Below are 23978 nucleotides of genomic sequence, written 5' to 3' on the forward strand. Positions count from 1 at the left end.
TAAAGGAGTGTGGAAAACCTTTATTTTTTTATTTATTTATTTTTTTTGGAAAACCTTTAAAAGTGGAATTCCAAGTAGGTAAGATGAGCCCTGGCCTGCATCTTATTCAGGTTCTATTTCAAACCAGCTTGCTAACTGTGAGTGTAGTGTTTGGATGCTTTGAGCAACAAGAAACAAGATATAATATCATCTCATGCAATACAGATTTATTATCTAATCCAACAGGAAGCAGAGCTAGGCAGCTACAAGGTGGATCTATGTTTGCGAATTGACCTTTCAGAGTTTCTCTAAGATGGCTGCAGCGATTCAAAGTCACCCAGCCTGAGACCATGTGTACAAAGCCACAGAAAAGGGGACAACAAAAAAAGGAATCTTTTCCTCATCCCTTTCTCTAATTCAGAAGGAAAAGACCCCACCATTTCCTAGCAGACTTCTCCTTATGTTTCATTGGTCAAAACAGGTGACAGGCCTCCATCATCAGTGGAGGGACTCATGATTCATTCCTTGTTGCTGGGTGAATTGCCAGCCAGAAACAACTGGAGTTTGTCAGCAAGAAAGAATGGAGAAAAGATGTTGGATGGGCAAATAACTCTTCTGCCATAGTGGAAAGCTGGCCCCTGCCATGTGGGATGTTCTGAGCCTTCTGGGTAGAGGGTCTATGCTGCATATGGTCTTCCCTCTGCAATCTTGGAGAGGCCCTCCATAAGGGGCAGTTGGAGTGGAGGGTGATGCTAGGTTTTAGGGTCAGCCCTAACCATGGTCCCTTATCCATCCAGTGAAAGAAGAATGGTTACCTCAAAATAAACTGGGCCATCCTTGGCAAGACACCTGGCCCAAATATTTGCCCCATTGACTTCATCTCTATGCCAGAGAAACAGAAGTTCTCTGGCTTCCTTAGAACTTTTCTGCAGCAATAACAGGCCTGCCAAGGTGGCCTGAGGACCCTGTAATGGATGAACGTCAATGAGATTAGCAGAAATAAGGAAGAGATGAGCCGATTGTTGGCAAGTACACCTTGTCTCTCTATCTCAAGTAAGATCTTTGAGACATTCTTCATCCATTCCCTGGGGAGCTAGAAAATGACCAAGACTTCCCCCTGCATGTGTGCAGTTTAATATAAGTGCCCGTTAAATTTCTTCTGCAATTTAAGGGAACTATATCTGGTTGGCTGTCTTGGTCAGCTTTAGGATATTGGTTTGAAAAAGGGTCATAAATTTTATTTTCAATTTTGTTTCTGTGGCTCTTATACTTTAATATGCCCCTGCAGACTTGCTGAGCCTGACGGTCAGGTGAAGGAGAGAAATGGGTATTGGAGAAGAGTCCTCCACCCCACGAGAGGATTTTCAGCTTCAGAAAGCGTCCTTCCCTCTCTTTGTGAGTGTCAGGCCAATTTGGGGCTTAAATTGGCATGTGGTGTAGGGTTGAAGGTGCATATATTTTGTCTGACCTTTTCTCTTGAGGAGACAACTCCTCCTTCCTTTTCTTGGTTGGGGATGACCCCATATTCTGGCCATAGGGTTGACATGTGACCCAGATCCAGCCAATCAGAGAATTCCAACCTATCGGAATGGGTAGGGATAACGAAAGTTGGGCCAGTCTTAGCTTTCCCTGGAGCTGCTAGGCACCAGGCTGCCCATTTCCTGCATCCAGCTATCCCTGAAGCCAGATGCTCCTATGGCCACCCCCATTTCACAAACCAGTATATACCCTACCTGCCCTTCTTTGAAACTTGTAAGCAATTTTGAGTTGATGTAGTTCCTTGCAACTGAAAGAGCCCGGAATAATACATAAGTGTTTTGAATACTAAATCTAGGTATCCATCAGGTGTTCCCCACATCAACATTGGCTTCCACAAACATTGGCTTCAAACAGTGTCAGAAGGCTTGCAGCCATTTTCATCCCTACTACTGCCAGGACCACAGGAGGGCAATCTTTCCTGCCCCTGGCTCCAGTTTTCTTTGCTCTAGAATGAGTTGCCTCAATGAGTGTGACACTGAAATGAGAAGCCTGGGATAATGCAAAAGTACAATGTCTGACAATTCTTGACTTGTAATTCCCAAGTCCAAAGAGTTTTGAAACTGAAGGTTTTTCCTAGTTTTTTTAATGCCCAAAACCTGACCGGGAGTGATAGGAGATTATCTAAATATAGTCTGTGACAGCTTTCATCACTACTTTGGGGCTTCTTATATCTTCGAGTCTCCCTTAAAGGTATTTCCAGCTTGATCTGCTTCACTGCAAACTTAATGTCTTCTAGTTCCCATGGCTTCTGTGTCACTCAACAAGCCTCATGCCCTGCTCAGGGAAAGCACATCTTTCCCTGTCTTCAAGGTGGTTATAAGATATTTTCTCCCCTTCTCTCTCTCTCTCTCTCTCTCTCTCTCTCTCTCTCTCTCTCTCTCTCCCCCTCCCTCCCTCCCTCCCCAAAGGGGGGACATGAAAGCACAACACTATTATTCATGGATTCAAAGGAATGAACAGTAATGAGGAATGCAGAGGGGCAGTGGCAGGGGGGTGGGGGTGGGGGGTCCCAGCCAGGGATGGGTGCTATGGTGGCCGTGGCAGATAATGTTTGGCCACCTTCTCTCATCCTAGCTTCCTTAGAGATGCCTTCTTGAGGCCAGAAAATTCAAACATATATTTGCCAGACTCCCTTATAGAGGGACTGTCAGTGAGGGCGTGACAATTAGACAATTAGGTGTAGGATATCTGGATACTCTGCTGCTTCTATTCTGCTCTGTTGGCAAAAATGGTGGAGGAGGCATCTGGTTTTTCTGCAGCTGTGGAAACAAGAGACAGAGGGCATCTGTGTGACTGGTGTGGCTTGTGACTTGTGGCTGAGAGCTGAGAGGTGAGGGGGCTTCCTGAGCAAAGGTCCAGTTTTGCAATGGGAGAACCAGTCCAGAAGCCACACTTCCAGTCCATATGATTTTGTGCATCCTTTCCATTAACTCCTTGTTTAAAAAAAATTTTTTTATTGGGGTTCAATTTGCCAACATATAGCATATCACCCAGTGCTCATCCTTGTCAAGTGCCCCCCTCAAGCCTGTCACCCAGTCACCCCCACCCCCGCCGACCTCCCCTTCCACCACCCCTTGTTCGTTTCTCAGAGCTAGGAGTCTCTCATGTTTTGTCACCCTCATGATATTTCCCACTCATTTTCTCTCCTTTCCCCTTTAATCCCTTTCACTATTTTTTATATTTCCCGTATGAGTGAAACCATATAATGTTTGTCCTTCTCCGATTGACTTATTTCACTCAGCATAATACCCTCCAGTTCCATCCACGTTGAAGCAAATGGTGGGTATTTGTCGTTTCTAATGGCTGAGTAATATTCCATTGCATACATACACCACATCTTCTTTATCCATTCATCTTTCGATGGACACCGAGAGGCTCCTTCCACAATTTGGCTATTGTGGACATTGCTGCTATACACATTGGGGTGCAGGTGTCCCGGAGTTTCATTGCATCTGTATCTTTGGGGTAAATCCCCAGCAGTGCAATTGTTGGGTCGTAGGGCAGGTCTATTTTTAACTCTTTGAGGAACCTCCACAGTTTTCCAGAGTGGCTGCACCAGTTCACATTCCCACCAACAGTGCAGGAGGGTTCCCCTTTCTCCGCATCCTCTCCAACATTTGTTGTTTCCTGTCTTGTTAATTTTCCCCATTCTCACTGGTGTGAGGTTGTATCTCATTGTGGTTTTGATTTGAATTTCCCTGATGGCCAGTGATGCAGAGCATTTTCTCATGTGCGTGCTGGCCATGTCTGTGTCTTCCTCTGTGAGATTTCTGTTCATGTCTTTTGCCCATTTCATGATTGGATTGTTTGTTTCTTTGGTGTTGAGTTTAATAAGTTCTTTATAGATCTTGGAAACTAGCCCTTTATCTGATACGTCATTTGCAAATATCTTCTCCCATTCTGTACGTGTCTTTGAGTTTTGTTGACTGTATCCTTTGCTGTGCAAAAGCTTCTTATCTTATCTTCTTATCTTATCTTCCAATAGTTCATTTTTGCTTTTGTTTCTTTTGCCTTGGAGGATGTATCTTGCAAGAAGTTGCTTGGCCAAGTTCTAAAAGGGTGTTGCCTATGTTCTCCTCTAGGATTTTGATGGATTATTGTCTCACATTTAGGTCTTTCATCCATTTTGAGTTTATCTTTGTGTATGGTGTAAGAGAATGGTCTTGTTTCATTCTTCTGCATGTGGATGTCCAATTTTCCCAGCACCATTTATTGAAGAGACTGTCCTTTTTCCAATGGATAGTCTTTCCTGCTTTGTCGAATATTAGTTGACCATAAAGTTGAGGACCCATTTCTGGATTCTCTATTCTGTTCCATTGATCTATGTGTCTGTTTTTGTGCCAGTACCACACTGTCTTGATGACCACAGCTTTGTAGTGCAACCTGAAATCTGGCATTGTGATGCCCCCGAGATTGACTTTGTTTTTTAATATTCCCCTGGCTATTCAGGGTCTTTTCTGATTCCACACAAATCTTAAGATGATTTGTTCCAAGAAAGACATGGTATCTTGATCGGGATTGCATTAAATGTGTAAATTGCTCTGGGTAGCATTGACATCTTCACAATATTAATTCTTCCAATCCATGAGCATGGAATGTTTTCCATCTCCTTGTGTCTTCCTCAATTTCTTTCAGAAGTGTTCTGTAGTTTTTGGGGTATAGATCCTTTACCTCTTTCGTTAGGTTTATTCCTAGGTATCTTATGCTTTTGGGTGCAATTGTAAATGGGATTGACTCCTTAATTTCTCTTTCTTCAGTCTCATTGTTAGTGTATAGTAATGCCACTGACTTCTGGGCATTGATTTTGTATCCTGCCACACTGCCAAATTTCTGTATGAGTTCTAGCAATCCTGGGGTGGAGTCTTTTGGGTTTTCTATGTACAGTATCATGTCATCTGCAAAAAGGGAGAGTTTGACTTCTTTGCCAATTTGAATGCCTTTTATTTCTTTTTGTTGCCTGATTGCTGAGGCTACGACTTCCAGTACTATGTTGAATAGCAGTGGTGAGAGTGGACATCCCTGTCATGTTCCTGATCTTAGGGGAAAGGTTCCCAGTGTTTCCCCATTGAGAATGATATTTGCTGTGGGCTTTTCGTAGATGGCTTTTAGGATGCTGAGGAATGTTCCCTCTATCCCTACACTCTGAAGAGTTTTGATCAGGAATGGATGCTGTATTTTGTCAAATGCTTTCTCTGCATCTATTGAGAGGATCATATTGTTCTTGTTTTTTCTCTTGTTGATATGATCTATCATATTGATTGCTTAATGAGTGTTGAACAAACCTTGCATCCCAGGGATAAATCCCCCTTGGTCATGGTGAGTAATCTTCCTAATGTACTGTTGGATCCTATTGGCTAGTATCTTGTTGAGAATTTTTACATCTGCGTTCATCAGGGATATTCGCCTATAATTCTCCTTTTTGGTAGGGCCTTTGTCTGGTTTTGGATAAGGTGATGTTGGCCTCAGAGAACAAGTTTGGAAGTATTCCATCCCTTTCTATCTTTCGGAACAGGTTTAGAGAACAGGTATTGTTTCTTCTTTAAACGTTTGATAGAATTCCCCTGGGATGCCATCTGGCCCTGGACTTTTGTGTCTTGGGAGGTTTTTGATGACTGCTTCAATTTCCTCCCTAGTTATTGGTCTGTTCAGGTTTTCTATTTCTTCCTTTTCCATTTTTGGTAGTTTGTGGTTTTCCAGAAATGCATCCATTTCTTCTAGATTGCCTAATTTATTGGCATATAGCTGCCAATTGTTTTTTAAATTGTTTGTATTTCCTTGGTATTGGTGGTGATCTCTCCTTTTTCATTCGTGATTTTATTAATTTGAATCTAAAAACAAAAGAGAACTTCAAAAGAACAAAAGTTCTCTTTTGTTTTTAATGAGATTGGCTAATGGCTTATGTATCTTATTAATTCTTTCAAAGAACCAACTCCTCGTTTTGTTGATCTGTTCTACAGTTCTGGTCGCTATTTCATTGAGTTCTGCTCAAATCTTTATTAACTCTTTTTCTGCTGGGTGTAGGTTTTATTTGCTGTTCTTTCTCTAGTTCCTTCAGGTGCAAGGTTAGCTTGTGTATTTGAGTTTTTTCCAGTTTTTTGAGGGATGCTTGTATTGCGATGTATTTCCCTCTCAGGACTGCTTTTGCTGTATCCCGAAGATTTTGAACTATTGTACCTTCATTCTCATTAGTTTCCATGAATCTTTTTAATTCTTCTCTAATTTTCTGGTTGACCCTTTCATCTTTTAGAAGGATGGTCTTTAACCTCCATATGTTTGAATTTCTTCCAAATTTCTTCTTGAGATTGAGTTCTAGTTTCAAAGAATTATGGTCTGAAAATATGCAGGGGACAATCCCAATCTTTTGGTATTGGTTAAGACCTGATTTGTGACCCAGTATGTGGTCTATTCTGGAGAAAGTTCCATGTGCACTTGAGAAGAATGTGCATTCAGTTGTGTTTGGATGTAAAGTTCTGTAAATATCTGTGAAATCCATCTGGTCTAGTGTATCTTTTAAAGCCTTGTTTCATTGGAGATGTTGTACTTAGAATATCTGTCATTTGCAGAAAGCGCCATGTTGAAGTCTCCCAGTGTAAGTATATTATTATCTAAGTATGTCTTAACTTTGGCTATTAATTGATTGATATACTTGGCAGCTCCCACATTAGGGGCATAAATATTCATGATTGTTAGGTCCTTTTTTTGGATAGATCCTTTAAGTGTGATATAATGTCCCTCTTCATCTCTTACTACAGTTTTTGTGATAAATTTTAATTTATCTGGTATAAGGATGGCTACCCCTGCTTTCTTTTGAAGACCATTTGAATGGTAAATGGTTCTCCAACCTTTTATTTTTAGGATGTAAGTGTCCTTAGGTCTAAAATGAGTCTCTTGTAGACAGCAAATAGATGGGTCCTGCTTTTTTATCCAGTCTGAAACCCTGCACCTTTGATGGGATCATTAAGCCCATTCACGTTCAGAGTTACTATTGAAAGATATGAATTTAGTTTCATCATAATACCTATTCAGTCCCTGTTTTTGTGGATTATTTCTTTGGACTTCCTCTTTCTTTTACAGAGTCCCCCTTAACATTTCTTGTAGAGATGGTTTGTTGGTCACATATTCTTTCAGTTTCTGCTTATCTTGGAAGCTCTTTATCTCTCCTATTCTGAATGAGAGCCTTGCTGGATACAGTATTCTTGGCTGCATGTTCTTCTCATTTAGGAGCCTGAATATATCCTGCCAGTCCTTTCTGGCCTGCCAGGTCTCTGTGGAGAGGTCTGCTGTTAACCTAATACTTCTCCCCATAAAGGTTAGGGATCTCTTGTCTCTTGCTGCTTTAAGGATCTTCTCTTTATCTTTGGAATTTGCAAGCTTAACTATTAAATGTTGAGGTGTTGAAGTTTTTATTGATTTTAGGGGGGAATCTCTCTATCTTCTGGATCTGAATGCCTGTTTCCCTCCCCAAGTTAGGGAAGTTCTCAGCTATGATTTGTTCAAATATACTTTCTGGTCCCCTGTCCCTTTTGGCGCCCTCGGGAACCCCAATTAAATGTAGATTTTTCCTTCTGAGGCTGTCATTTATTTCCCTTAACATTTCCTCATGATCTTTTAGTTGCTTTTCTCTTTCTTCCTCAGCTTCGTGACTTGCCATCAACTTGTCTTCTGTGTCACTCACTCGTTCTTCTACCTCATTAACCCTCATTGTTAGGACTTCCAGTTTGGATTGCATCTCATTTAATTGATTTTTAATTTCAGCCTGAGTAGATCTAAATTCTGCAGTCATGAAGTCTCTTGAATCCTTTATGCTTTTTTGCAGAGCCACCAGTAGCTTTATAACTGTGCTTCTGAATTGGCTTTCTGACGTGGAATTGTAATCCAAATTCTGTAACTCTGTGGGAAAGGGTACTATTTCTTATTCTTTCTTTTATGGTGAGTTCTTCTTTGTAGTCATTTTGCTCAGTGCAGAGTGGCTAAAAACAAGTTGTACTGGAAAAAGGAAGGGAAAAATAAAAGGGAAACAAAAACAAACAAACAAAAAGCAAAAACAGAAACAAAAAAACAAGGAGGGTATCCTCTGGTTGTATATACTGTAAATCCCTTGACTTCCCCTGGAGCTTTCCAGCGCTGCTCGGTCAAGAACTTGCTCTTCGGGATCCCTGGGTGGCGCAGCGGTTTGGCGCCTGCCTTTGGCCCTACCGCCATCCTGGAGACCCGGGATCGAATCCCACCACGGGCTCCCGGTGCATGGAGCCTGCTTCTCCCTCTGCCTGTGTCTCTGCCTCTTTCTCATTCTCTCTCTCTCTCTCTCTCTCTCTGTGACTATCATAAAAAAAAATAATAATAAATAAATTTAAAAAAAAAAGAACTTGCTCTTCCCCTGTCCTTCCAGCTGGTCTTCTGGGGGAGGGGCCTGCTGTGCTGACTCTCAGGTGTGTGCACCTGGGGGAGCTGCCCAACCCCCTGCCGGGTGCCAGGCTCACTAGGAGCTATTTACCCCATGAGGTCCCTGTCCCTTGGCGGCCTTGCTCCGTCCCAGGCACAGAGTGACACCAGGAGGAACAACAGCAGTGGCGGCGGCCAGCTCTCCAGCCCTAGAGTCAGCTCCCGCAGTAACTACCGCAGCTTCCAGTCCGCAGGGGCCTGGATGCTCCGGGGGTAGGGGGCGCTGATCTGCACAGCTCGAGACCCCCGGGGGCAGGAGCGTCCTTGCTGTCCTGTGCCCTCTCAGCCTCCGCCTGTCCCGGGGAGAGCGCAGGAGCCTGGGCTGTGTCCCTCCCGTCCTGGACTCCGGGGCCTGCGCTGCTGGAATTGCGCTCTGGGGCGCAGCTGGAGCTGCTCCCGGGCCCGGCTTGGCGCACGCTGTAGCCCTTTAGGGAGCTCGGCCGCGGGGTGTGGTGCTCTCCCTGGGGCGCAGGTGTCTGTTAGTGACCCCAGGAACCTGAGGGCATCCCCGCCCTCCTGGGGTCCTGCCCAAGCTCCCTGCGAGTGCCTTTCCGCCCGGGAAGATTGGGGAAGCCCCTGCTTCTCCGGGTCGGGGCTCTCCTGTCCTGGGGCCTCTCACCCCGGCCTTAGCCCGACTCCTCGCGGGGCGCCCTCCCCGTTGGATGTTTTTATATTTATTTATTTTCCGTCTTCCTACCTTGTTAGAAGGGCCAACTCTTCTCTCTCTAGCATTCCAGCTGTTCTCTCTTTAAATCTCAAGTCAAAGTCGTAGGTTTTCAGGATGATTTGGAAGTTATCTAGGTAAGTCGATGGGGCCAGATGACCTGGGCACCCTACTCCTCCGCCGTCGTGCCCCCCCCCCCCATTAACTCATTTTCTGCATAAATCTGTAAGGTAGTTTGTGATTGCACATGAGTCCTGACCATCATGGGAACATGGGAAAGACAATGCAGAAATCATTTAGAATCGAGGGAAAGATATTCTAGAGGACTAGGAGCTCTGAAGGACCTTGTGTGTGGAAGAGTTGGAGTGGGTCTGGTAGTATCTTAGGTAATGCTGATGGGGAGAGGGTGGATGGTGCAGAATTTCTAAGAGAGATGACCATGAAGCAATGTTCTGGATGCAGCTCCAAAATGTGTGGATCCTTCCTGCATCTTCCGGGCCATAATACACACTTTAACACATTTAAAAGAATAGAAATCACATAACGTCTGATTTCAGACCACAGTGGAATTAAACTAGAAATAACAAAAAATAACTTGAAAATCCTGAAATAGTTGTAAATCAAACAACACGCTTCTAAATAATGCATGAAGAAGAAAGAAAGAAAGAAAGAAAGAAAGAAAGAAAGAAAGAAAGAAAGAAAGAAAGAAGAAGAAATCTCAGGAGAAATGTTAAAATATTTTAAGCTAGATGCTCCTGGGTGGCCCAGTGGTTGAGCATCTGCCTTGGGCTCAGGGCGTGATCCCGGGGTCCCAGAATCAAGTCCGGCTTCGGGCTCCCTGCATGGAACCTGCTTCACTCTCTGCCTGTGTCTCTCCCTCTCTCTTTGTGTCTCTCATGAATAAATAAATAAAATCTTTTTAAAAATATTTTAAGCTAAATGAAAATGAAAAAAGAACTTATAAACTTATAAAAATCTGTGGGATTTGGGGGAGACAGCAATCCCTCCAAAGAAGACAGCCCAGCATGGGGAGCCCAGGGAGGCCTCAGGCTTGTTTAGATCCTGGAGAGGAAAGAGACACAGAAGAAGTGAGCTTATTTACCACAGAACAGGACTTGTTCAGGCCAACAAGGAAGGATTTGTGAAAGGACCCAGCTAGGCACTGGGAGTGAGAATGAGTGCTTCTGGGGCACCATAACATAGAAATAAAAACAGGAAAATGAAGACAAGTGGCATCATCTGTCCCTGGGATGATATTTACCCTTCTTTCCTTGTTGCTGGATTAAAAGTTAACTCTGGGCTGGGAATAAGCCCAGCCATCCATAATTTGAATAAATAAGCCCTCAAATAAAATGAAATTGAGATGGTTTCCTTTGCTGAGCTCCTAAGATTAATTATAGATCACTAAATTGGCCCATCGTTTTCCACTTGTCATTAATTTTTTTTTCCTGATGAATTTGTAATGACCGGTTTCTTTAAAAGTCTTTAGCAGGGCAAAACGTGGTGGAAAGAAATGGTATTGTTTCTCTGCCACCATGTTTTCTGCATCTGCTGCTGCTCTGGCAGAGGTGTGTGTGTGGTGGGGCACCCGGTCAGGGCTCAAGAGAGCTAGGACATAGTTGAAGTGCGGGGTTTCTCTGCCTCTGGAGGGGGTGGTAAGGAGCAGTGTGGGCAGGGTGAGAGGGAGGAAGACCAGATGCCCTGTTTTCTAACCAACCTTCATCATCCACCCCATTTGACCACTGCCAGCTGCCATGATGGGGTTAGCCCTGGGCCTTGTGCCTGGAGCTTCCTGCCAGCTTTCCATGCTGGGAAGGCTCAGACCCCACTGCCTGGCCCTAACCTGGGAGGGCAGCAAGCAAGCCTTTCAGCTCCTCCTCATCCCAGGAGGTCTCTCCTTGCTATCCCACTCAATCCTTCCACGCTCCAGCTACCGTCCTTATTTAATTTCCACCTGTTCTGATGAGTCTCTGCGTTTCACTTAAATTTTGATACTGAGCATTTTTTCACATATTTATAAACAGTTGGAGTTCTCCTATGAATTGTCTGCTTATGTAACTTTGTTCATTTTCTAATAAGTTGCTTCTCTTTTTGCCAATACACACACCCTCTTTATATGTAATGAATTTGAATCCTTTGTCTACTATATATAGTGAATATTATATCTCAGCCTGTCCTTTATCTTATTTCTTTTTTGTTAAGGGTAGATTTTTTTGTTTTGTTTTGAGCAAAAAGGTTTACATTTTTATGTAATTATATCTCCCTCTTTTCCTTTTGTGAAAAGAACTGGATTCTGGTTCTTGGTTAGGAAGTCCTTCCCAATTCCAAGACTATGAAAATATTCTTCTATACTTTCCTCAGATTCTTTCAGGGTTTTGATTTTTACATTTAGAACTTTAATCAATTTGGAATTTACTTTTGGATGTGGTGTGTGAGAAAGGAAACAAAGTTGTTTTTTTTCTCTAAAACATCCAAATGCTATCTATTGGTGAGTCTATTTTTTTTCTCACTGTTATTAGTCAATATTGGAAATCTATTAATGTAATTTACTAGCATGTTAAAGGGAAGATATATATTCATCTTGGTAGATTTCTTAAATTTAAAAACCTGACACTGAGCCTGAGCAAAATTCTCAATAAACTAATAATAAAAGGAGACTTTCTCAACCTAAAAAAACAAGCTACAGTATTAGTATTTCATCAATAGCAACAAAATGTCCCACACTAACTCAAGGTGTTAAAAATAGAGGAATTAATTGGGGGAGTGAGTGGTTTATGGGAACTCTGTACTTTCCACTAATTTTTTTTTCTGTAAACATAACTCTGCTCAAAAATAAAAAATTAAAAAATTAAATAAAATAAAAATAACACACCATAGCAAACATGTTTGCTGGTGAAACTTCGTAAGAATTCTCATTAAAATCAGAACAAGACATTTAAAAGATATAAATATCTTATCCTACATTATTGCTTATTCCAGGGTAACCATAGTTTGTGTTTATTGATTCCTTATTCTGTGACATGGAGACATTATGCCTCCACTCATATTCAAGTCTGCTTACCAACTTCTGTTGACACATCTCTACTCTTACTCTGTCAAGATTGATAAGGCTTATCTGTAAAGTTTTATTTATAGATTGATTCTAAAAGGTGAAAACCAACATACAAGCAAAAACCAAGTTAATGTGATTTTGACTGCGTAAATTTTATCATTGCTGAGTCAATCATGTGCCAGAAATATGCTTCTTTCCTCGTGGATCTACTGTCAGTATCCTTGGATCACTGAAAAACAGTTTCACTTGGACTGTATTTCCCATTGCCAATTGCTCAAAGTCATGATTTATTTTGGTTTGTTTCATATTTGCATCAAATCTTTTAGATTCAGTTTGTTTTTCTTTTGGAGAGAAGAAGCATCCATTTTATTCAACACATGCCTCCTGGTTCCCAGCTTCCTATCATTCTATATTGTTTAGAATCTATTTCTTTCTAATTCTTGAATCCCACCCAAGTCTTATGCTTCATATGTAGATTGTGACTCTGCATCTATTTATTTTTCATGGAGTACCTCGATGCCTTTCTGCTTCCACCTTGCATGCTTGTCCTTGTCATAACTTCCTGTACTGGGAGCATGTGTTACCCCACGAAGTCCATTTTTTTCATGGGTCCTCCCTCCCAAGCCTCTGATCTCCTACTCTAGGGTGAAGCCTTGCTGTTTAGTTGCAGACCTGGTGCTTCTCCCGACTGCTATTCTGGCTTTGGAACTATTGTTTCCTGGAGTATCTGTTTTTCCATTTGTTGATTCATTCCCTTATTTTGTTGGCATATTCTCTTTGGTTATTTCCTAAGAAAAAATGCATGGGACGTAAACTTTTTGAAGTCACAGGAGTCTAAAAGTTTCTTTAACATGTCCTCACACTGAATGGTTACTTTGGCTGAACTTTTTTTCAATTGAAGCCATTCCTCTTCAAGATATGCAGGCTCTGTTCCTTGGCGTTCCAGTACCCAGTGGGGCTACCAGTCTGCTGCTTGTCTGATTCCCATTCCTTTGAGGGCTGTCTTTTTCCCTTCCGGAAGCTCTTTAGGACTTTCTCTTCATCCTCCTGGCTATTCTGAAAATATACTGTATGTTTAGATAGGGGTCTTCGTAGGATGCCTTTAGCTGGAAGTAATACAACTCTCAATACAAGACAACTTAAGAGGTAAGGAGACTGATGGGCTCATAGAAGTCCCAAAGAAAGTTCAAGAGTTGGCTCCACCTTGCCATCAAGGCCCTATCTTTTTTCCACCTTCTCTGTCTGCAGACCTCCACAGGTCAGCTAGCTGCCCAGGTATCACATTCTTGCGGCGTTCATAGTAGAAGAGGGAATCATCTTATCCTTGTGTCTTATTTTATGAACTAAGAAATTCACCACACAGTCCCTCCTGGGAGACTTTTCTAATATCTCATCAGTCTGAATTGGGTCACAAGCCTCTTCCTATGCCAGTGACTAGAATTATCCAGTGACTGGATTAGAGTCAATTTCTGAGGCTAAGGCTACACAGAGGAGCAGGAAGACTTAAACAAAACAACAAAAAATCAGGGTTCTGTTATTTAAAAAAAAAAAATGGAGGAAGGAATTACTGTTAAATACTAGGCCATTTCTTCTTTTATTTTTTCAATTTTTATTTTATACTTTGAATGACAAAAGCTCAAAATTCTGACACCAATTATTTCAAAATGATGCAAAATAACTCAAAATGTTTACAAGCATTTCTCTTTCATTTTTCCACTTTCAACGATGGTGTGGTCAACACAGTATGGCTTTCTTGGAAGGATATCTAAAGAGATAGGCAGAAAGACAGACAGATAAAAGAAAGGCAGAACCAATTCACTAGTAAGTATATCACTATTAATTCTTCCAAACCCTTCCTCTGCATTTCTAACAGGAAAAAAGCATGGCTTTTGCCCAATGGGAAGAACTGTCCATTTTCATGTAAAAATTAGAAGTTTAATGGATGAGGCAGGAAAAGACTCTTTTGAAGCAAATTTTTAAAAATTATTTTAGCTGAGTTTTTTTCCTGGCATCTATTTCCATATTTCTATATAACTTGTCTATACTTCTGTTTCTTGAGTTTTCAATTTTAGATATTATCTCCTGATAATCCCTTCCCCTTTCCTGTCTACAAATACACATGTGCTTCCCCTCCTGACAATATTGTTATATCAGTTTTTAAGTATGTATCTATTTATGTTTACATTATGAACATGCAACTGCTATTCACAGCTGAGTCATATGGTGTTACATCTATTATAGTTACATCTCTGTTATTGTTATTTTGCTCAGGTTTTCCTCTTGTCTGGTTTTGAATTTCAAAAAAGTTTCCATTTGTCTCCTATATGCTAATTACTGTTTTATCACCAAACCGATTATAAAATTCTTTTGAATATGTTCAAACTCATCAATACCAGCTTCATTTTTTTTTCAGCTTTTAAAAAAAGTTGACTATAGTTGACACAGTTACATTGGCTTCAGGTACACAACACAATGATTCCATACATTTAAAGATTTTATTTAATTGAGAGAGAGGGAGAGAGAGAGGACATGAGCATGTCAGGAGTGGCAGAGGGAGAAGGAAAAGCAAACTCCTCACTTAGCAGGGAGCCCGACGCAGGGCTCCATCCCAGGACCCTGATATTATGACCTGAGCAGAAGGTAGATGCTTAACCAACTGAGCCACCCAAGTGCCACTTTCACAACTTTATACTTTCCTCTTGGCTCGCCACAAGTAGCTACATCTGTCCTGATACAATATTATTACAGTAACATTGACCTACATTCCTTATGCTGTGCCTTTTATTCCCACGACTTATTCATTCTGTAACTGGGAGCCTGTATCTCTATCCCCCTCACCCATTTTACATAGTCCATGCCCCTCATCCCTGCTCAACAGCCATCAGTTTTTTCTCTGTATTTATAGGCCTGATTCTGCTTTTTATTAATTTGTTTGTTCATTTGGATTTTGGGGGATTAGATTCCACTTATGAATGAAATCATTTAGTATTTGTTTTTCTCAACTGATTTATTTCACTTAGCATAATACCTTGTAGGTCTATCCAAGTTGTCTCAAATAGCACAATACCATCCTTTTTATGGCTGTGTAATATTCCAGTGTGTGGGTATGTGTACATCTTCCTTTCCTCTGTGTGTGCGTGTATCTTTTACTTTTGTCTATCGATGGACACAGGTTATTTCCATATCTTGGCTACTGTAAATAATGCTGCAATAAACACAGGGGTACACATATCTTTCTGAATCAGTGTTTTTGTTTTCTTTGTAAAAAATAATAATGGAATTATTGGATCATATAATATTTCTATTTTTTACTTCTTAGGGAATTTCCATATTGTTTTCTGAATAGGAGAAGATATTTGCAGGGCACCTGAGTGGCTCAGTTGGTTAGGTGTCTACCTTCAGCTCAGGTCATGATCTCAGAGTCCTGGGATTAAGCTCCGTGTCAGGCTCCCTGCTCAGTCTGCTTCTCCTTCTCTTTTTGTCCACTCCCTGCCTCTCGTGCTTTCTACCTCTCAACTAACTAAATAAAATCTTTTTAAAAATAGAGAAGATATTTGCAAATGATATACACAATAAGGGGTTAATATCCAAAATATATGAAGAACTTATACAACACCAGCTTCATTTTTGAATCTTTTACAGAGTCCCTTATCTGCTGTTCTAATCTGGCATTGTTACTTCCACTGCTGCATGGTGTTGTCCTAGGACTTTAATATTATGCTTGGTATTCCCTTTGACTGTCTCTTAATGTTGGGGCTCTTATCTTCTGAATCTGCAGAATTCAACTCTCTCAATGAATGTATGCAATTTTAATTGAAATATAATTCATATCCCCCAAAATTTCACACCTATTAAGCGTACAATTGAGTGGTTTTATTAAATTCACAGAATTGTGCCACTATCTAACTCCAGAACATTTATATCACTTCAAAAAGAAACCTCATCTTCATCAGCACTCACCCATTCCTCCCTCCCCTCAGGTCCTAGAAACTACTAATATACTTTCTGTCTCTATTCATTTGCTTATTCTAGACATTTCATATCAACAGAATCATACAACACATGGCCTTTTGTGTCTGGCTTCCTTAACATAATGTCTTTGAGGTTTCTCCATGTTATAACATGTATCAGTACTTAATTCCTTTTTATGACTGAATAATATTCCAGTGCATGGATATATCACATTTTGTTTATCCATTTATCTGTTGATGGTATTCAGATTGTTTATACTTTCTGGCTATTATGAATAATGTTATGAAATTCATGGGCAAGTTTTTGTGTGGACGTCTTTTTAATTCTCTGAGGTAGGTGTAAATAACCCAAGTACACTTGACCCATATGTAAGCGTAAGTATATTACCTATTCATTTTGATGAGGCACATCCTCCAATAGCTTCCTGAGAAAGGAAGCATGGCAGCACATTTTTGGGACCTTGAGTGTTTATTATATATCCACACTTTGAGTATAAACTTATTAGCAGAAGGAAATCATTCTCTCCAAATTTTTTTCTCTCCAAATTTTTTTTCTCTCCAAATTTTAAAGGCCTTTTCTTCATGGTCTTCTAGCTTTCTGGGTTGCCTATGAGAAGTCCAATGCCATTTTTATTCCAAAGTCTTTTTATAAGACTATTTTTTCACTTCTGAAAATCTATAGGAACTTCTCCTTTCTCCTAGTATTCTGAGATTTCACAAAGATTTCCTTAGTGTAGGATTATTCCCCACACACATTAGAGTGGAAATTTGGTGGACTCTTTTAATATAGAAACTCATCTGTTAGGCCTGGGAAATTTTGTTGTACTATGCCTATGGCAATTTCCTTCTCTTTTTCTCCTTTGTTCTTGCTTCTTGACACTTTAGTTATTGAGATTTTAATCTTCTTTGACTAATGCTCTATATCAGTTAGATGTTGCTGTATAGCAAACTACCTCCTCCCCCAGTTTAGTGGCCAAAACAACTACTTATTGAGCTGAAGATCTAGGGGTCAGTACTTTGGTTTGGGTTGACCTGGCCAGCCTTCCAAGTCTTGGCTGGGCTGCTTCATGCATCAGGGGTCATGAAGGTTGGACTTGCTAGTAATTGGCTGGTATAAGATGATGTCAGCTAGGATAGTTCATCTCCCTCCACATGCTCTCATCTTCCAGCAGACTAGTCTAGGTCTGGTCACATGGCAGTTGGGGAGAATTCCAATAAAGCAAGCAGGCATGTACAAGGTCTCAAGGCCTTGACTCAGAATTGGTACATCACTTCTATCACATTCTATTGGATAAAGCAAATTACAAGTTCAACCCAGCTGCAAGGGGGAGGAAAAATGGGCTCTACTTTTTCTAAGTGAGAAATACAAAGTCATGTCATGATGGGCAGGTTCTCCTAAAAATTCATATGTTGAAACCATAATACCAATGTGATGGTGTTTAGAAATGGGGCCTTTGGGAGATGATTAAGTCATAAGGGTGGAGCTCCCATGATGGGATTAGGGCTCTTGTAAAAAGAGACATGAGCAATCTCGATTTTGCTCTCTCTGCCATGGGAAAATACAGTGAGAAGATGGCTATCTGTAAACCAGGGGAAGGGCTCTCACCAGACATCAAGTCTGCTAGCGCATTGGTCTTGGACTTCCCAGTCTCTAGAACTGTAGAGATAAATATTTGTTGTTTAAGTCACCAAGCCTGTGCCATTTTTTTTTTTTTATAACAACCTGAACTAAGACAAGGAAGGATGGAGATTTATGGCCACTTTTGCATCAACTACATGCTTCATTTGTGTCTTTTTTCTTTTTCCTATTTTTTTATACCTTTGTCTTTTATTCTTCTTGGACTGTTCCTTCACTTGCTCTTTTAGGCTTTATGTTGAGTTTTTAATGTTTGCATTATATTTGTAATCTCTAAGAGTTATTTCTTGTTTTCTGATTTTTTTTAAACAATAGCATTATGATTCTGGCTCAGGATAAATCCTTCCCTTATATTCTTCAGTAGTAACAAACTGAGCTGACACCTTGGCCTTGGGTGTCCAGTCTCCAGAACCATGAGAATATACATTTCTGTTGTTTAAGCTACACAGTCTGGCATTTTGTTATGGCTGCCCTAGCAAACTGATACAGCCATGCATGCCCTGGTTACCTGAAACATGCAGTGTAGGCTGTTCAGTGGTTATCAGTGAGTTTTAGGTGGCACACAGCCCAGCACATTTATCCAGCATCTCTCTGATAGATGAGAGAGCCATCTGCTGAGCCCTTTTGCCTACCTTAACCACACCATCAGCAAAGAAGGCTGATGTGGCAGAGAGTCAGACATGCAAATGCCATTTGCTCCTATCCTGAGTGTGTCAGCCTCTCCCATCTCTTCTCCTGGCTTCTCTCTGTATGTTTTAAATTGGTTCAATACAAGTATGATTTGAGAAACAAAGTGTGGTCTGTGAGCTTTTCTGTTCCATGGCTTCTGTGCTGGCCTTTCTAGAGAGTGTTTCCAGACCTCGAGATACATTTCCATAATGAAAGATTTCCCCTGCCTCTCATCTTTTCTCATAATTCTATGTCTCTACCCCTTTGGTTCTGCCTTCTATTCTTTTGCTCTTTGGGCAATAAATTCTGTTGTTATTGTATGTTTCTTCTACCTGATTGCACCTCAGGCTCAATCTGTCCTTAGAAAGAGCATGCATATTATCAGAGATCATTAGGATCCTTTGCTGGCAGCCTGCATGGTGGCTTTTTCCCTTGGAGCTTCTCCTCCTGCCAATGGTGGACACATGGTCACCTGTCCAGCCTCATGGCTTGGAGATAAGGTCCAATACTATAGGGAAAGGACCTCCATCCATTGAAGGGAAGAAGTCAAAGTAGACAATATAGCTTCCCATTCCTACTTTAGTAAAAAATAATCAGACAATGCTACCAACATGCATTTGAAAAAGAACATTCAAAGCAAAACTCTTAGTTTCTGCCACCTTGGGTCTTTTTGGCAAAGATAAATAGATGGTTCAGGTTTCCATTAAAGTGTAAGATCCACTGTTTCAAAAACACTCAATTCCAAGACCTTTAAAGGCTGTTGAATTTGATGTTATTCCTCAATACATGACAGAGAACTTACATCTCCTGGATGCTGATATTGTTACTGTTTTCAAGTCTGGAGAGAATTAAGAAAAATCTTGAGTAGCTACTGTTATTTCAAACACTGATTCATTTCCTGTTTGGTTGACTCCATGAAATACCATCTATCTCCAGAAGACACATTAGGTAATAAGCAGCCCTTTTCATTTTTTAGTGATTTGCTCATGACAAAGTCATTGTTTCTCTCTTTTTTCTCCCGCTCTGATGAAGAGTTTTGCTCCTCCTCTGAGTGAATTTTCAGCAGCATTTGTACCAGGAATGGCCACTCTTTTGGGCTGGTTGCTGACCTCGTGTACACTTCAGTTCTTGTAAACATCAGGCAGGGGTCCAGAGTCAGGCTTCTCCCCTGTGTATGTGCACCATTTCTCAGAGGCACTATGGGAAGGCCAATCATGATTTAAGCTATTTTAGCAGCACCTTTCCTTGCCATGACAAATCTCTATTTATGATAGTTGCTACGGACTATTACCATGCTTTGTTTAAAAAACAAAACAAAAGCCTCTGTTGGAGTGTCTTTAGGAAAGAAACAACATTTCTTTCAGCAGAAATTTCATGAAACTTTTAGACACATTAGTCCAATCTGTGTGAAGGGCTGCACGAAAAATCGAGGCACAGCTCATCTGGTGTGGGCAAGGCTGGCGATGGATAAGAGGAAAGAATGGGCATGAACCCACTCTCCCCTATGAACTGATCACTCCTTTCAGAAAAGGAATAACAAACAAGGATTTGGTCAAATACATCTTTCACAGATCCATTCTTCTGACTTTGAATTCTGCTAGCATGGTCATAAAAAATACGTGATAAGGCTCTGTTCTCTTTTCTTCTGTTGTTTCTGGCTAAGTCACAAGCTCTAAAATCGTAGCTTCCAGAGATACTATGCTTTGGAGGAGAGATGAGACCAGTGTCAAGTGATATGACTTCTCATTCCAATCCTGATACTTTCTGTGTGTTCTTGAGCAACTCTCTGGGCCTCATACCTTCAGAACTCAAGGAGAACATTAGAGCTAATGACCCAATAAAGATGAGTATCTTTATTTTAAATACTTTTAATTTTAAAACTTTTATCAGGTAAAGTTGCAACTATCCAGGGTTCCCCACAAATCAATTAGCTTGTATCACACACATTTCCCATTCTATGAAATTCAGATGTCTTAACTTAGAGAATACAGTCAGAGCTGCCTGAAAATGGAGACACCTAGTTTTTGGATAAAGGAGTTTTTTTCAACCTCTTTCAAAGTTTCTTTTTCTTTTTTTTTTTTTTTTTTGATAGACAATTTGGATAATGAATTTGGCTATTGTATTAATTAACTATTTTGCTTGCAGGTGACAGCCACTCAGGTCAAACTATCAAGAGGAATCTATGATTGTTGATATGTATAAATGCATTCTTTATAAGCTACAGACCACCAAATCCACAAGTTCGTTTAAGAGAAAGGAATTTATGACAGCATATTATATGGTGGATAGAATTTCCAGGCAGGTCAAGTACCCAAGCTTAGATCCTATAGCCAGAAGAGATGCCTGACTAGACCACAGGACTCGTCTTCTGAAAACCTTGCTGCTACTTCTGTATCTGCCACTGCTTAGGGTTGGTGCAATAGACTCTCCACATCAGCTGCTCAAGAAAGCTAAGCCCCTGGGGTCCACTCTACCTGTAGAAAGTCTGATCCCCCTGAGTGTGGTCACCACTCTGGGGTGTTCATTACCAACTTCCATGTGTCTTGCAGGCATGTGGGCCTGGTGTAACTTTGATCACATGTGAAACCTTTACTACAAGGGAGTCTGGGAAATTTGGACATGAGTTTTCCATCCTCTAGCTTATAGGATAGGAGTTGGGTGTGTTGTGAAGGTGGTAATGTGCAGGACCTGCCATAGCAGAAAACTGGGGCACTTCTCAGAATCCAAGGGAAGAAGGAGCTGGGTCTCAGTCCACACATGGACACTGTAAGGAAGTGAGAAAATTCTGTCCCCATCTTTCCTTTGCCTCTTCCTCCAGCTACTACCTTAGGGTAGCACACCTTCAACTAGCTTATGAATTTTACATGTTAGGGTCCAGATCCTAGAAAGGTCTAAGTTCCAGTTCCAACCTCCTCAGGAAAGTGATGAGTTGTCCCAGCCAGGGTCAGCTGCCCACCTCTGACAGGAGCGGGACCACAGTACCTGAGGCAGCCATTCATTTGAAAGCAAAGGAAAACAGTTTTCAGAAAAGGATGGTAGTAGAGTGGGGAAAGTGGGCTAGGAGTGTCTGGGCAAACCGGATGGTATCAAGAAGCCAAGAATTCTTCTTGAAGTAGTGTTACCTCTCAGTTCTCATTGGCTACATTCAGCTCAGTCTCCCTGCTGGGTAGGAGTGTGGCTTTCTCGGACTGTTGCATGTCCTCTGCTCTTCCCCAATATAGATGCTGGGAACAAAGCAGAGTGGTGATAGCAAGTTAGCAGGGCTGGGCAAGCTGACATCCAACCTCACTGTTACCTTGACAAGTGGCCTTCGGCAAGCCACTTCAGTTCTGTCCTCTGTATCTGCAAGATGAACTGGAAATGACTGCTCCTATAGAGACCATAGAATTTGAAATAGAGCTGCAGTGACCTCCCTCCACAGCATCCTGAGATTGATAAATAAGGACCCATTGGAAATACAGCAATGGATGAGTCTAATTGAGCACTCAGTTAGTAGCTCAGGAGAGGAAAGATAACAAAAGAACACCTAGTGATTCCAAATGACCTTAGGTGTCCAGATTCAACCTCACTCTTGAAATTTTAAAGATTTAGGAGAAATTCAGTGGTGTTTAGTACATTTACAATGTTATGCAACCATTACCTCTATCTAGTTTCAAAATATGTTCATCACCCAAAAAGAGAGCCCTATACCTATTAAACAATTGCTCACATTCTCCATGTCTCCTTCCTCCCAGGCCTTGGTAACCATCCATCTGCTCTCTTGTCTCTATGGATTTACTTATTTTGAACATTTTATATAAATGGAATCAATCTATGGATGGGATATGTGACCTTTTGTTTGACATTCAGCTTTCATTCAGCATAATGTTTTCATAATCCACACTGTAGTGTATATCTATGCTTCTTCCCTTTTTATGGCTGAATAACATTCCATCAAATGTACATACCACAGTTTGTTCACTCATTCATTGATACACATTTGTGTTATTTCTTGCTTTTGACTATTATGATTAATGCTGCTATGAACATGAGTGTGCATACACATGTTTGAATACCTGTTTTCAATTCTTTTGGGTCTATACCTCGGAGTGGAATTGCTGGGTCATATGGTAACTCTGTGTTTAACTTTATGAGGAACTGTCAAATTGTTTTCCACAGTGGCTGCATCAGTTTACATTCCTCCCAGCAGTGTACAAGCATTCCAACTTCTCCACAACCTTGCCAACACTTATTTTCCTTTTAAAAAATTATAGCCATCTTCGTGTGTATGAAGTGATGCTTCATTGTGGTTTTGCTCTGCTTTTCTGAGAACCTTTTGAAGTTATAAATAATGCTTTGTCCTTGATCCTTGAGGAGAATCCTGGCAAAAAGAGATGGACCCTGGTAGCAGAGCAAATATTATCCCAATTCTCAAAACAGAGGGAAAGGTGGGCTCCAGAAACTCTAGGCTTCAGTTCTCAGCCACATCTGAGAAGCATGAGTACTCAGATGGAAAACAGAAAGAGCATGGGGATCCTGTTTCTCTAGTGAATGCATGGTTGTGTCACTATAGTAGCACATTGTTACTTCAGCATAGTTCTTTACTAAGTGTCACATCTTTATTACCAGAGGAGAGGCATGGGTCAATGCAGGGTGCACAGTCACACCCCAATACAAGCCCACATCTAGAGGGGTCTGTGGGGCAGCCCGGGTGGCTCAGTGGTTTAGTGCTTGCCTTCAGCCCAGGGCATGATCCTGGAGACCTGGGATCGAGTCCCACATTGGGCTCACTGCATGGGGCCTGCTTCTCCCTCTGCCTGTGTCTCTGCCTCTTTCTCTCTGGATCTCTCATAAATAAAATAAACACATACATACATACATACATACATACATACATAACTTTAGATACCTTTAGAGGGGTCTGTGTGTGTGCCAGGCGCTACTGGGGCAAAGATTGGGAAGAGCCAGAGTGTAGTGTCCAGCAGGAGTTTTGGTGAAGATACTCTGGAAGACTTGGAATGCCCAGAGGTGACCTGACTGCATGAGCAAGCAAGGTTGGTTGGGACTAGGTTCTAGGCTGAGTTCAAAACCAGATGATACATGTTTGAAATAGGTGTCGTCTAAGCATATGGCAGCTTGGGTGAAAGAAAACTTGCCTATTTAGTGGAGTGCTGGTCTACATGAGTGAAGGAAGCAATGTGACTCTCTAGGAGGTAATCTAGGTAATATAGCCATTAAATGGACAGCTTTGTCAGAGCCAGGACAATGGAAATTGAAATGGAAATCCTCTGTACCATCACACAACCACATTCTAAGGACAGTGAAAGTCAGCCTGTGTTTAGAGATTCAGGGTAGTAAATGCTACCCTGTAATGGGTAGGAGGGCAACATAAGCCTCCTCTGCTTCTTGTCCTCCACTAATATCACCCATATCATGTACGCTGCTCCTTTGCACCTCTAGTTTACCTGTTGACTGCCTTTCTGGCTTCGACCCGCATTTCTGATTTCATCTTCTTGTTTCTTTGCTATGGAGCCTCCATAGCCTGAT

At 41.3% G+C, this 23978-nt stretch overlaps 1 long non-coding RNA gene across 1 annotated transcript; it reads right to left on the bottom strand.

Moving 5' to 3' along the window:
* Nucleotides 1–13825: 13825 nt before the first annotated feature.
* On the bottom strand, nt 13826–22932 carry LOC140610120 (uncharacterized). The gene is made up of 3 exons (XR_012011904.1): nt 22508–22932; nt 21575–21676; nt 13826–13941 (listed from the first exon to the last, which is right to left on the bottom strand). It is a non-coding gene; the product is annotated as an uncharacterized lncRNA (long non-coding RNA).
* Nucleotides 22933–23978: the final 1046 nt, after the last annotated feature.

The sequence above is a fragment of the Canis lupus genome, chromosome 2, assembly GCF_048164855.1.
Source record: "Canis lupus baileyi chromosome 2, mCanLup2.hap1, whole genome shotgun sequence".
Taxonomy (NCBI): domain Eukaryota; kingdom Metazoa; phylum Chordata; class Mammalia; order Carnivora; family Canidae; genus Canis; species Canis lupus.